We start from the raw sequence: 13133 nt of genomic DNA, 5'->3' as shown, positions 1-13133 counted from the left end.
CTGCCATAACTAGTAAAAAAAAAAATGACATAAATCCCATAGTTTCTAGGCGCTATAACTTTTGCGCAAACCAATATACGCTTATTGCTATTTTTTTACCAAAAATATGTAGAATACGTATCGGCCTAAACTGATGAAGAAATTTAGTTTCTTTTTTTGGATATTTATTTTAGCAAAAAGTAAAAAAAAAATGTTTTTTATTCAAAATTGTTGCTCTTTTTTTGTTTATAGCGCAAAAAAAAAAAAAACACAGAGGTGATCAAATACCACCAACAAAGGCTCTATTTGTGGGGAAAAAAAGGATGTAAATTTTGTTTGGGCACAGCATCACACGACCGCGCAATCGTCAAGTAAATCAACGCAGTGCCGAATTGCAAAAAATGGCCTGGTCATTAAGGGGGTAAATCCATCCAGTCCTTAACCACTTAAGACCCAGAGCTTTATGCAGGACCTGGCCAGTTTTTGCGTCACTTTAACTGACGCGGTCGTGCGATGTGGCTCCCAAACAAAATTGGCGTCCTTTTTTTCCCACAAATAGAGCTTTCTTTTGGTGGGATTTGATCACCTCTGCGGTTTTTATTTTTTGCGCTATAAACAAAAATAGAGCAACAATTTTGAAAAAAATTCAATTTTTTTTAATTTTGCTATAATAAATATCCCCCAAAAAATATATAAAAAAACTATTTTTTCCCTCAGTTAGGCCGATACGTATTCTTCTACTTTTTTTTGCTTAAAAAAATCGCAATAAGTGTTTATCGATTGGTTTGCACAAAATTTATAGCGTTTACAATAAAGGAGCTAGTTTTATTGCATTTTTTATAAATTATTATTTTTTTACTACTAATGGCGGCGATCAGCAATTTTTTCCTGACTGCGACATTATGGCGGACACATCGGACAATTTTGACACATTTTTGGGACCATTGTCATTTTCACAACAAATGCTATAAAAATGCATTGTTTATTGTGAAAATGACAATTGCAGTTTGGGAGTTAACCACTAGGGGGCGCTGTAGGGATTATGTGTGACCTCATATGTTTTAATAACTGTAGGGGGCGGGGCTGGACATGTGACGTCATTGATCGTGTTTCCCTATATCAGGGATCATACGATCAATGAAGCTGCCACAGTGAAGAACGGGGAAGCCGTGTTTACACACAGCTCTCCCCGTTCTTCAGCTCCGGGGACCGATCGCGGGACTCCGGCAGCGATCGGGTCCTGCGGCCGCGGTCTAGGAGCTTCAGACCGGGTCGCGGGCGCGCGCCCGCGACCTACGGCTGGGCACTTAAAGAGGACGTACAGGTACGTGCCTGTGCCCAGCCGTGCCATTCTGCCAACGTATATCTGCAGGAGGCGGTCCTAAAGTGGTTAAAGGGATACTTAAGGTTTAGTTTAAAATATGTCATACTTACCTCCACTGTGCAGTTCGAGGGGCCCTGATCGTCCTCTTCTGGGGTCCCACGGTGGCTTTCGTGGCTCCTCCCCGCAAGAGCTAACCCTCTCTGGGAAGCTCTCTCCCAAAGGGGGTTGCTTTGATACACTCGGCGGCCATAGCCGCCAAGTGTATGACTCTGCCCCGCCCCCTGGCGCGCCGTGTCCTTGATTTGATTGACAGCAGCGGGAGCCAATGGCTGCGCTTCTATCAATCATACAATGAAGAGCTGACAAGAGCTGGGGGAAAGCAAAGCGCTTACGGAGATTCGGGGCTGGGGGGGGGGGGAGGGACGGGCTGATGACTGCAAGGTGTTTTTTCACCTGAATGCATAGGACACATTAAGGTGAAAAAACACAAAGGTTTACAACCCCTTTAAGTGGTTAAAGTACAACTAAAGGCAAAACTTTTTCTTTTGTTTTGGACAAAGTGGAGAGGGATTAGAACCCCTGTCAGTTTTTATTGCTGTCTGTGGGAGATTAGGGAGATTAGGGAGATTTGCACGTCTCTATTTGGCCTGTTTACCTTAATGGTAAACAAAAAATGTAGCGCTAAAATAAAATGTGGGATGCCAAGTGGGGTACCGACATTAAATAGTGCAAGTGCACATATCTGACTGACATGAAAGTCAGAAATAAAGTTCCATATAAAAAGGGAAAACAAAAACACACACACAAAACATGTAGCCAAGTCTCTGTTGGGAACTTGAAGTGGATCATCAATTGAACAATTGGTGTGAGGTGTAGGGTGGATAGATGTCCAATGATTGAAGAAACAAACAGGTGATCAATTTGTCTGCAGTAATCTATACGAATCACAATGACATCAGATGTATGGTAGGTATGAATACGCTTACCGGATAAGTTGGACTCTGATACTGTACAGCAAAAGAGTCAAACGGGCATAGTGGTCATTAGGGAACTGGGACCACTGCAACCAGGTATAGGACAAGAAGTTTGTGGATGAAACTCCAACTGGCATGGACACCAGGAACCAGTGATGTTCAAATGGCGTGCTGTAAAACTGCAACGGATTCCGGATGGGATCCTTAGACTGCGTGTCCAAGGGTACAAGCAATGAACTCAGCTCCTCTGCTGGTTCCTCCATCAACGTCTCCTCACTACTTCTTCCCGACTCACCTCTCGAGAGGTGAGTCGGGAAGAAGTAGTGAGGAGACGTTGTTGGAGGAACCAGCAGAGGAGCTGAGTTCATTGCTTGTACCCTTGGACACGCAGTCTAAGGATCCCATCCGGAATCCGTTGCAGTTTTACAGCACGCCATTTGAACATCACTGGTTCCTGGTGTCCATGCCAGTTGGAGTTTCATCCACAAACTTCTTGTCCTATACCTGGTTGCAGTGGTCCCAGTTCCCTAATGACCACTATGCCCGTTTGACTCTTTTGCTGTACAGTATCAGAGTCCAACTTATCCGGTAAGCGTATTCATACCTACCATACATCTGATGTCATTGTGATTCGTATAGATTACTGCAGACAAATTGATCACCTGTTTGTTTCTTCAATCATTGGACATCTATCCACCCTACACCTCACACCAATTGTTTAATTGATGATCCACTTCAAGTTCCCAACAGAGACTTGGCTACATGTTTTGTGTGTGTGTTTTTGTTTTCCCTTTTTATATGGAACTTTATTTCTGACTTTCATGTCAGTCAGATATGTGCACTTGCACTATTTAATGTCGGTACCCCACTTGGCATCCCACATTTTATTTTAGCGCTACATTTTTTGTTTACCATTTACTCAGCTTTGTTTGTTTGTATGTAGCAGCTCAATCATTGTTTTAGTTAGCGCAGTTTTTTCCCTATTTTTGCTGTTTACCTTAATCATTGAAAGTGAAAGTGAAAGAAAATTCCAAAGCGGATACTAGTTCTGGTGGCCCGGGGTCCCCAAAGGATTCCCTTAATTTGCAGGGATTTCTTTTCACTTCCTGTTTTGGCTATAGGACAGGAAGTGAAGGTAAATCTCCCCAATGGGACACAGATGGCAAAAAATAAACTGACAGGGTTTATAATCTTCCCTTACTTTATCCCCCCCCCCCAAACAAATTGACTATATTTTTACATAAACCATAAGATATACTCTCATTTATTAGAGAAGGCTAGTTTGTTTCAGAGCATTATAGCTTTTAGCTATGTCTCTGACTACAAACCAAAGACTTTACCTGCTGGTCCCTATAGTACCGACACATGGCCAAACTTTTGCCTAAATAATGAGCTCCTTCAGTCTCCCTAAATCTATTTCAGCCGCCTCGTCTACACTTCAGAGAGCCTCGCCTCGGAGCGAGCCGAATCCAGACGGCGCTAATGTACAGCCATGAGTCACCCCTGCAGCTGCGATAAACAAATTGTCTTCAGATATTTCCCCGAGTTATGAAATAGATTTTTAAATTTCACTCCCTGGTGGATCAATCAAAAACACAGCGCAGTATTGCCGACCTCCATGGCAGCAAAATGCCAAGAAATAATTGGGGCAACAGCTAGTGCGGGCGCCGGTTATTTCATAATTTCTGCAAGAATTCATTAACATTCTCCAGCCACAGATCAAAGACTGCCCTGCATTAGAATATGTCAGTTTTTGAGAAGGCGAATAAGATTTCCTATGTGGGATCTTCTGCTTAAAGTGACCCTGTCTTACCAAGAAGTTTCCCAAAGAGACATGCTCATAGCTGCCAAATCTCACGGATCTTGTCCTCCAATGTCCACGTCACATGGACTGTGCCACAGGACCCGGGATACTTGGCACTAGAATAGGCAGAGTGACCCCCGCCCAAAACGACTATAGTCCCGGCCCAACATGCTGGAGAGAGAGGCATGTGATCAAGTAGGGAAGAATACTGACCACCAATGAAAGCGGGGTTAGGGGCCTAATTTTTACTGGCTCCCTCTATTTCTCCCTCTGACACCAATGTTGGGGGTTATTATTGCTCCCACTGATGCCAATGTTGGGAGTTATTATTGCTCCCATTGAGACCAATGTTGGGTGTTATCGTTGCTCCCACTGAAACCAATGTTGGGGGTTATTATTGCTCCCACTGACACCAATGTTGGGGGTTATTATTGCTCCCACTGTCACCAATGTTTCGGGTTATTATTGCTCCCACTGACACCAATGTTGGGGGTTATTATTGCTCCCATTGATACCAATGTTGGGGGTTATAATTGCTCCCACTGATACCAATGTTGGGGGTTATTATTGCTCCCACTGATACCAATGTTGGGGGTTATTATTGATCCCATTGATACAAATGTTGGGGGTTATTATTGCTCCCACTGATACCAATGTTTGGGTTTTTTATTGCTCCCACTGATACCAATTGTAGCGATACCCCCTCAGGAGCCGCTGATTGATTTGGGATCGGCGTATTAAGTTACCTCTGTATGTTGTCTAGGGGTGGAGGTAGTGAGTAGAGCATTAATCGAATGTCCAGGCAATAGATAAGGTTTTCTGGATGCTTTATTTCTTGGCCCAACACGACCAACATCAACTTGAGGTAGACAGAAAAGGTTGCTGAAGTAAAGGAACTTTGCAGTATCAGGCTTTGGCTAGTAGGAAAGCAATCCTGCTTTCTGTAATAGTACAGTTCCTCGCCACTCCAGCCAGAGTGGGTGAAGTGCCTCCGGACAGACCCCTGCCACAGGCCTGGCAGCTGGAGCGTCACTTTAAGGTTGCTGGGAGGAACAGGCCTCTGCCACAGGCCTGGCTCTAGTGAGACCTCTGCCACAGGCCTAGTACTTGGATGAGCTAAACGGTTGAGCAAATCCTCCCAGTAATTAGCATTAGGGTCACCGGTTGACAGTAGAAGTGTACCTGTCAATGTCCCGGTCACCAGATCCCCGATGGTTCGTTAAAGGCCCTTTTGGATAACCTGCCTCCGGGTTCTGCTCAAGCTGATCCCCCACCGAACGGCATACAACCTGGGATCTCCTCAGTAGAAGGGGGACCCAGCAAGTCACTCCTTGGTAGCATCAGTTGCTCCAGGCCGGAACGGCCCAGAGTCTGTAACTCCGCGTAGCATGCAACCCCAGGCCAGGTAGGCCATAGTGGTGGGGCCCGCGATGTGCGCACACCCTAAAGGTGGGTGCCGCACCCGGAGCCAGGAACCCGCGAATAACCCAGAACAATGGCCTCCGCCACAGAAATACCCCCTCCCAGCATGCACAGCGAGGCTCAACTCCTCTCATTGGCTGCTGGGAAGAAGCGGCTCCGCCTGGATCCCTCTGGCGCCACCTGCCGTCCAGAGATGAGACCGTATCTCTGGACACGCAGACTGACCACAAGACAATCCACAATTTGGCGACAGCCAAATTTAGCAAAAATCAGAATGAGAGCAACTTACCTCTCTCATTCTCCCACTAACTTTAGCGTAGTGCCCTTACTGAAAGTAAAGGGGGCGCTACACAATGTTAAGGGTTATTATTGCTCCCACTGACACTAATGTTGGGGGTTATTGGCAGCTGTGCGGCGTGAGGTGTGTGAGGAGTGTGAGGAGGGTGACGGGTTTATGTGAGGACCTGCAACATGTGAGAGGTCTCTTCCTCCCTACCTACCCCAGGCATGCTAAACGGACTATGTCCATCATACACTCGGTTCTAATTCCCTGCCTGCTCCAGCTCTTTGCCTCATCTGCCATCCGAAGTGCTTCGCTACTCAAATCCCTCCGCTGACGCTGATGATATCTGCGCAATTTGTGCAGTCTGTGTGGAGGCTGTTGGCCAGCTGTACCTGCCGTGTCTGCTGACGTGGGGAGTCTTGGCGTTCCTCCGTTCCTCCGGAGGTCCGTGGCGGTTTGCTTGCTGAGCCGGGACGAGAGGATGCGATTGGGAGGCGGCGGTCAGCTGACGGGACCACGTGACCATCTCGACCAATCCCACTACGCCAGAGTATCTGTGCAACCAAGCCAGTGAAGCCGGCGTGGATACTGGGGATCTCTGTCGGAGCTCCCCACACCGACCTTGCACCATATCCCTCGCTTTCAGGAGAACGCGGACAAGGGGGGTAACCAGAGTCTGTGTGAAGAGGAGCTCCACAGCGCTCCACACAGAACGAGTCCTACACCAGCAAAAACCCGTCTAACAAGGAGAGAACCTGCAACAAGCAAGGGATGTGTGAGTAACCCAGTACAGAAGTGTTATTGTTCATGGAACTGTGCTCTACTAACCTGTTTGATTGACTGCGAGGAAGAGCTTACTGTACTAGGCACCTTAGGACTCTTTTTATTTTTGTACTACCCGGCCTGCAATAGTGATATCTTCAAATATATAGACCTTGTATGCCCTTCGGGAGATTCGGGAGCAGCACTTAAGTACGCAAGTATTCAAGTACTTAAGTAACCAATCAATCTTTAAAAACAAGACGCTAATAAACAGCAGCATGCAATACGCAAATGCGGTGTAAGAAATAAAAAACCCCTACAGCCCCCAGGTGTGGATAGATCTGTACTGATTACATCTGATTTGAATTCCTCGTCTTTTGTTGGGGTTAAAGTACCTTCTCTCTGGTTTTATAGCAAGCTCTTTCTGGTTCTATAACAAGGGAGAAGTTATTATGGTTAAAGTTAAAGAGTGACTTCTCTTTTCGACCAGAGTGGAGCACTGCAGTGTGGATTCTTTCTTTTTTCTGCGGTTGGAGTTTTTTTTTTTTTTCTTCCCCCTTTTTTTTTGTTGTTCTTGTCTCTCACGGTCTCCCAGCTCTGAAATTGGTGAGTTAGAGGTCAGAGTTTAATTAAAAATAAGTTGGCTCTGTTTCCTGCAAACTATGTTTACCATGACGAAAAATGCATCCCATCCAGAGGGGGCTCCGGTCACAAGGTCTGCAAAGGACTTGGACAAAGATAGAGAGAAGGAGAAGGGTAGCCAGGCAGCTGCAGCCAAATTGGACCGTTTTTTTTACCCCCCAAAACCTGTAACCCACTCCCCTGGCACGGGGGGAGTACCACCCGCAGCGGTACAAACCAAGGGTTTGTCGGGTTCGTCAGCAGATAGGCAGAGTTTGGGTTCAGCGGCAGTCCCCAAATCATCTAACCCAGCTAACCCCGTCAGTTCAACAGGGCCCAAAACCCAAAGGAACAAGGGATTGGGGGGAGAGAAGAACGAAATGCCAGTGACCATAGAGGAATTGACTACTCTAGGACCCACTGAAAATAATAGTTCTGAGATAACTCAGGAACCCACATTAAAAGACTTTCTAAGGGCTGTAAATGATTGCAAAGCACTAATGGTTGGTTTTGATAATCAACTAGGGAGCTTAAAGGACGAACTTGTGTTAATATGCCAGGATATGAGCAACGCTTTGGAAAGGGTGGAGACATTGGAAGAGCGAACAAGTGCCCTTGAGGACACTATGTATCCAATTGAGAACAAAATAAGAGAGCTGCAGGAAAAAGTCTACTTTCAATCATCTAAATTAGATGAAATGGAAAATAGGTTAAGAAGGAGTAATATTCGTGTGATTGGCCTCCCAGAACGGTGTGAAGGTGCTGATACCATAAAATTCATGGAGGAGTGGCTTAAGGAGATTTTTGGCAATACCATTTTTTCACCCTTTTTTTCCATTGAAAGAGCGCATAGGGTTCCTTCAAAACCCCCGCAGCCAGGGGGTCGGCCTAGGCCTATAATCCTTAAATTCTTTAATTTTGCGGACAAAGTCACCCTGTTTCAAAAAGCCAGGGAGAACATTAGCTATAATGGCTCTAGAATATCGTTTTACCCGGACTTCTCCCCAGAGCTACAGAAACGCAGGTTTGAATATGTGCCAATCAAACGCATCCTGCAGCAGCACAAAGTGGCATACGCTCTTATATATCCGGCCCGCCTGCGGGTAACAGCATTGGGCAAAACCTTATTTTTCAACACGCCGGGAGAAGCGACAAAATGGCTGGAAGATATCCGCAAGGATCTATAAGCTCTACCACTGGACTCACCTGCAAGAAGGCTGATATTATTTTTTTTTTCTTTTCTTTTTCTTTTTTTTTTGACCTTCCCCAAACTCCTTTCTTTTTTTCTTTTTTCTTTCTCTCTACACGAGTTTGGTCACAGCTTGGACACAAATATGACACAAATATGACATAAACGGTGCTGGTTCTACGTCACCAGGCCCAGGAGACCTTCCCCCTGTGTGTTTTTTTTTTCCCCTAGCCGTCTGCCTGTTATCTCCCCTTTCTCCAGGTAGCTTTATTGTTAAAATGCCAAATATGACTAGGAAGGGGAGTGGACGTTGCCTGCAAAAACAGCCAAAAGGGGAGAGAGAAGATCAATACCATGTTAATCTCTATGTCTATGCTTGCATATTTTTTTCTTTTACTGTACATTAACCATGGCTTGGAGAATTAGGTCATGGAATATAAGAGGGTTGGGAGATCCCACTAAGAGAGCATTGGTTCTGGCTTCAATGGAGGGGAAGGGACCAGGGATACTTTGCCTACAAGAGACTCACTTAACGAAAGATAGTATGACCCAATTGGGTATACGTAAGTTTCCGTACCGTTATCATTCGGTACATTCTTCATACTCACGGGGGGTCAGTATACTGGTAAGCAAGGGACTACTATTCTCCTGTGAACAGAGCTGGATAGATGAACAGGGACGCTATATCTTTCTGGCTTGCACAATAGACAATGAGCCTTATATATTAGCCAATATATATGTTCCCCCCCCCCTTTAATTTTTTAGTATTACAGAAACGAATTGAGTTTATGATGGACAAGCCAGATATCCCCCTGATAGCAGTGGGAGACTACAACGAAGCCCCTGACAGAGTGCACGACAGATTCCCCCCGAGGCTGGACTCAAAAAACGAACGTGGAGGTCGTTTGGTTCATGGAGGAGGCAGGGTTAAAGGATATCTGGTGTGTCCATCATCCAATGACCCGTCAGTACTCTTGCTTTTCCAGTTCTCATAGCACATTGTCCAGAATTGATTTGGCTTTGGGTAATGCAATGTCAACAAATAGGGTGAAGGAAATAGAATATGGCCCAAGAGGGGTCTCAGACCACTCACCACTAGATTTAGCAATCAGAAAAAAGGAGAGACCAGCTCCAAGGGAGTGGAAAATCAGCCCTTATTGGCTTGAATTGATTGGGAAATCACAAGAACTGTCGGACCGTCTGAGGGAATATACCCAGATTAACACTGGGACGGCAGAAGCTGACATGGTCTGGGACTCCCTGAAAGCATACTTAAGGGGTCTGCTAATACAAAAAGTTGCAAGATTACAACGGGAATCCAGAAAATGGGAAGAAGAGGTGAGGAACGCAGCGATGCTAGCTGAGCAGCGCTATATAGTAGATCCCTCCCCAAGCAGACAAGGGGAATGTCTTAAAAAACAACAGGCTTATAAAATGGCAATTAGGAGAAAGGCTGCGAATCGCCAAATCTTTCAAAAACAACTCCAATTTGGTGAGCGGGAGAGGGCGGGGCGGGCGCTGTCGCTCCTGATACAGACTAATACCCCATCCTCTAATATTGGGGCTATTAGAAATCCAACAGGCGAAATCGTAACAGAAGGCAGGGGGATAAGATGTACGTTCCACGAATTTTATAAAACCCTATATAAATCAAGGGGCGAGAATGAGAATATGGAGGCTTTTTTTCAGGGAGTACCGTTTCCAATTTTGCTAGACAACGAGAAAAAAAAACTAGAATCCCCAATTACGTTGGAAGAACTGCGATGTGCCGTGACAGAGATGGCTAACCATAGATCACCAGGTCCCGATGGGCTCCCAACAGAAATTTTCAAACAATATGGAGATATATTATTACCTGAGCTATTGCACACTTTGAATCAGGCTTTCTCCAAAGGGCACCTTCCTCCCTCTATGATGGAGGCAACAATCATCATAATTCATAAAGAGGGAAAAGATCAACTCGACCCCGCTTCATATCGTCCAATTTCACTACTCTGCACGGACGTAAAAATCCTTGCAACGGTGCTTGCAACAAGATTAAAAGGGTGCATTGAGTGCCTTATTCACCCTGACCAGTCAGGATTTATTCCTAACAGGTCAACAAGCCTTAATATAAGAAGGGTTTTCTTAAACATCCAGGTTCCCACTGATAACGAGGGCCCTAGGGCACTGCTGGCTCTGGATGCTGCCAAGGCATTCGACAGCCTGGAGTGGACATACCTATGGCGGGTACTAGAAGGCTTCGGGTTTGGCCCGTCCTTTATCAGGTGGGTTAAGCTCCTATATAATAAACCTTGCGCAAAAGTTAAGATTAACGGTGAAACATCAGATCTGTTTGAGTTGGAGAGGGGAACGAGACAGGGGTGTCCTCTGTCCCCACTTCTATTCGCATTGGCCATGGAACCCTTAGCTATAAAAACTAGATGTAAGGAAGATATTCTGGGATTCAAAAGGGGCCTAGACGAAGATAGGATATCGCTGTTCGCGGACGACATCCTTTTTTTTATTGGGGATGTTAATAATTCACTAGCCCCAGTGGTCCAAATGGTTAGAGAGTTCGGCAGGTTTTCTGGATTAAGTATTAATTGGGACAAGTCGGCTTTGCTACCAATAGAAGCAGCACAATATAATACATCAGTCAACATACCCCAGTTAAAAATCCTGACTACATTTAAATATTTGGGGATTTGGATCACCCGGGATGTCAGCGAATACATTGGAATAAACATGGCCCCCCTATTATCAAAGCTGAAGCAAAAAAAAGACATTTGGGGCCGCCTCCCTCTCTCGGCGGCCGGGAGATGCAGCCTAATTAAAATGATCTGGCTCCCCCAGATATTATATATTCTCCACAATTCTCCGGTGGTGGGCCGGGGGGAGGGGAGATAGGATAATATACTATATATATATATATATATATATATATATATATATATATATATAGCATGATAGCGTTTTTTTTGGCTGTATGTAACATGCATTATTTGTATGGATGTGAGGATTTTTGTAATACACTGTATTTTGGAAAGAAAAAGTACAAAATAAAAAAAAATATTAAACAAAAAAAAAATGTTGGGGGTTATTATTGCTCTCATTGATACCAATGTTGGGGGTTATTATTGCTCCCATTGATACCAATGTTGGAGGTTATTATGGCTCCCATTGATACCAATGTTGGGGGTTATTATTTCTCCCACTGATACCAATGTTGGGGGTTATTATTGCTCCCACTGACACTAATGTTGGGGATTATTATTGCTCTCATTAATATCAATGTTTGAGATTATTATTATTGTTCTCTCTGATACCAATTTTGGGGGTTATTATTGCTCCCTCTGACACTGATGTTGGAGGATATCATTGTTCATACTGACACTAGTGTTGAGGGTATTATTGATCTGTCTGGCACCAATGTTGAGGATTATTATTGTTCTCTCTGACTTCAATATTGGAGGTTATTATTGCTCCTTCTGACACCAATGTTAGAGGTTACTATTCCCCCCACTGACACCAGTGTTAAAGGTTATTATTGCTTCCTTTTACACCAATGTGGGGGGATTATTATTGCTCCCTCTGACCCCAATGTTTATGCATTATAATTGATCCCAGGGACCTATCCGAGTGAGCAATAGCCAGTCTGGCTAGAGTGGCGACGAGAACTGTTTGTTGGAAGCAGGAGTGTTTCGGTACTTGTGACTGTGCACCTGAACCTACCTACCCTTTCCACCACTTATCCTTATTTTCTACTAAAGTTCTCCCAAATAAATCCAAGAAAAATAAGTTCATTGTGTGGATATTGAAATTCTTCAGACTCTCTTTTCACCCTGGACAGCGAGAACATAGAGGTAACGTGCCACCCAAAATATAACCAGCAGCTCCTGCGGGGGTAGTGCTACATAAAGCTTGTCTGAAAGTTTAAAAAATGGGGGCGGAGAGCTGAAATTGCACAGTGCCATTGCTCAGTGTAGAGAACTCTGACCCACTCCCCTTCACACAGGAACAGAGCTGAGGCTATCAATCACCTGGAATTCCCTCCCCCTCACCATTTTTCTCTTGTTGTCAGGAAAACCTGCCAGAAGTGACTCTGGTTGATAGCAGGGGAATGAAGCAGCAGACAGAAATGCCACTTAAGAGCTCTGGATTGAGACAAGTACACAGTATAGAGCAGGGGTGCCCAATTTTTTGAAGAGCGAGGGCCATTTAAGCGACTTGGTAACCGGTCGCGTGTAGGCAGCTGCTAGTGATAGGGCAGCCTGGTTTGGGGTGAAGGCGCAAGTGGGGGAGTAATCATATGTGTTCATATTGCAGTCGAATTATTATGTTTTTGTATGTATTTATGTTTAACACTTCTGCCTCTAGAGTGTCTCCAACTCCATTTTGGAGGAGCCCAGTGGCCGGCTAACTGTTTTTATGTGCCTATATTTCATTGAATTGATGTAAGTAGGTTTTTACACTTTTAATAAAAGTATTTTTTGGACGTATTACGCTATGTGCGGCTTTCTCTCTGCATGACATGCCATTGTTTCCTGCTACGGTCCGAGAGTCTGTCAGTACGAGTTTACCTTATCCCTCCGTGGAGATACCAGTGAAAGATATATGCAGTACATCCATTGATCCTGTGTTGTGACCAGACCCCTTGGAGACCCCTGCTGTTATCTTTAAATAACGCTGTTATTTATATGTGTTCTGGTAAGCCCCAGTCCATGTGGTGGTGGCTCACTTAATCATTTGTGCACCGGGTGTTGTTTGTCCCAAGAAACTTCACAGCTATTTGG

The sequence above is a fragment of the Rana temporaria genome, chromosome 2 (assembly GCF_905171775.1).
Source record: "Rana temporaria chromosome 2, aRanTem1.1, whole genome shotgun sequence".
Classification (NCBI taxonomy): domain Eukaryota; kingdom Metazoa; phylum Chordata; class Amphibia; order Anura; family Ranidae; genus Rana; species Rana temporaria.
This window is presented reverse-complemented; position numbering follows the sequence as displayed.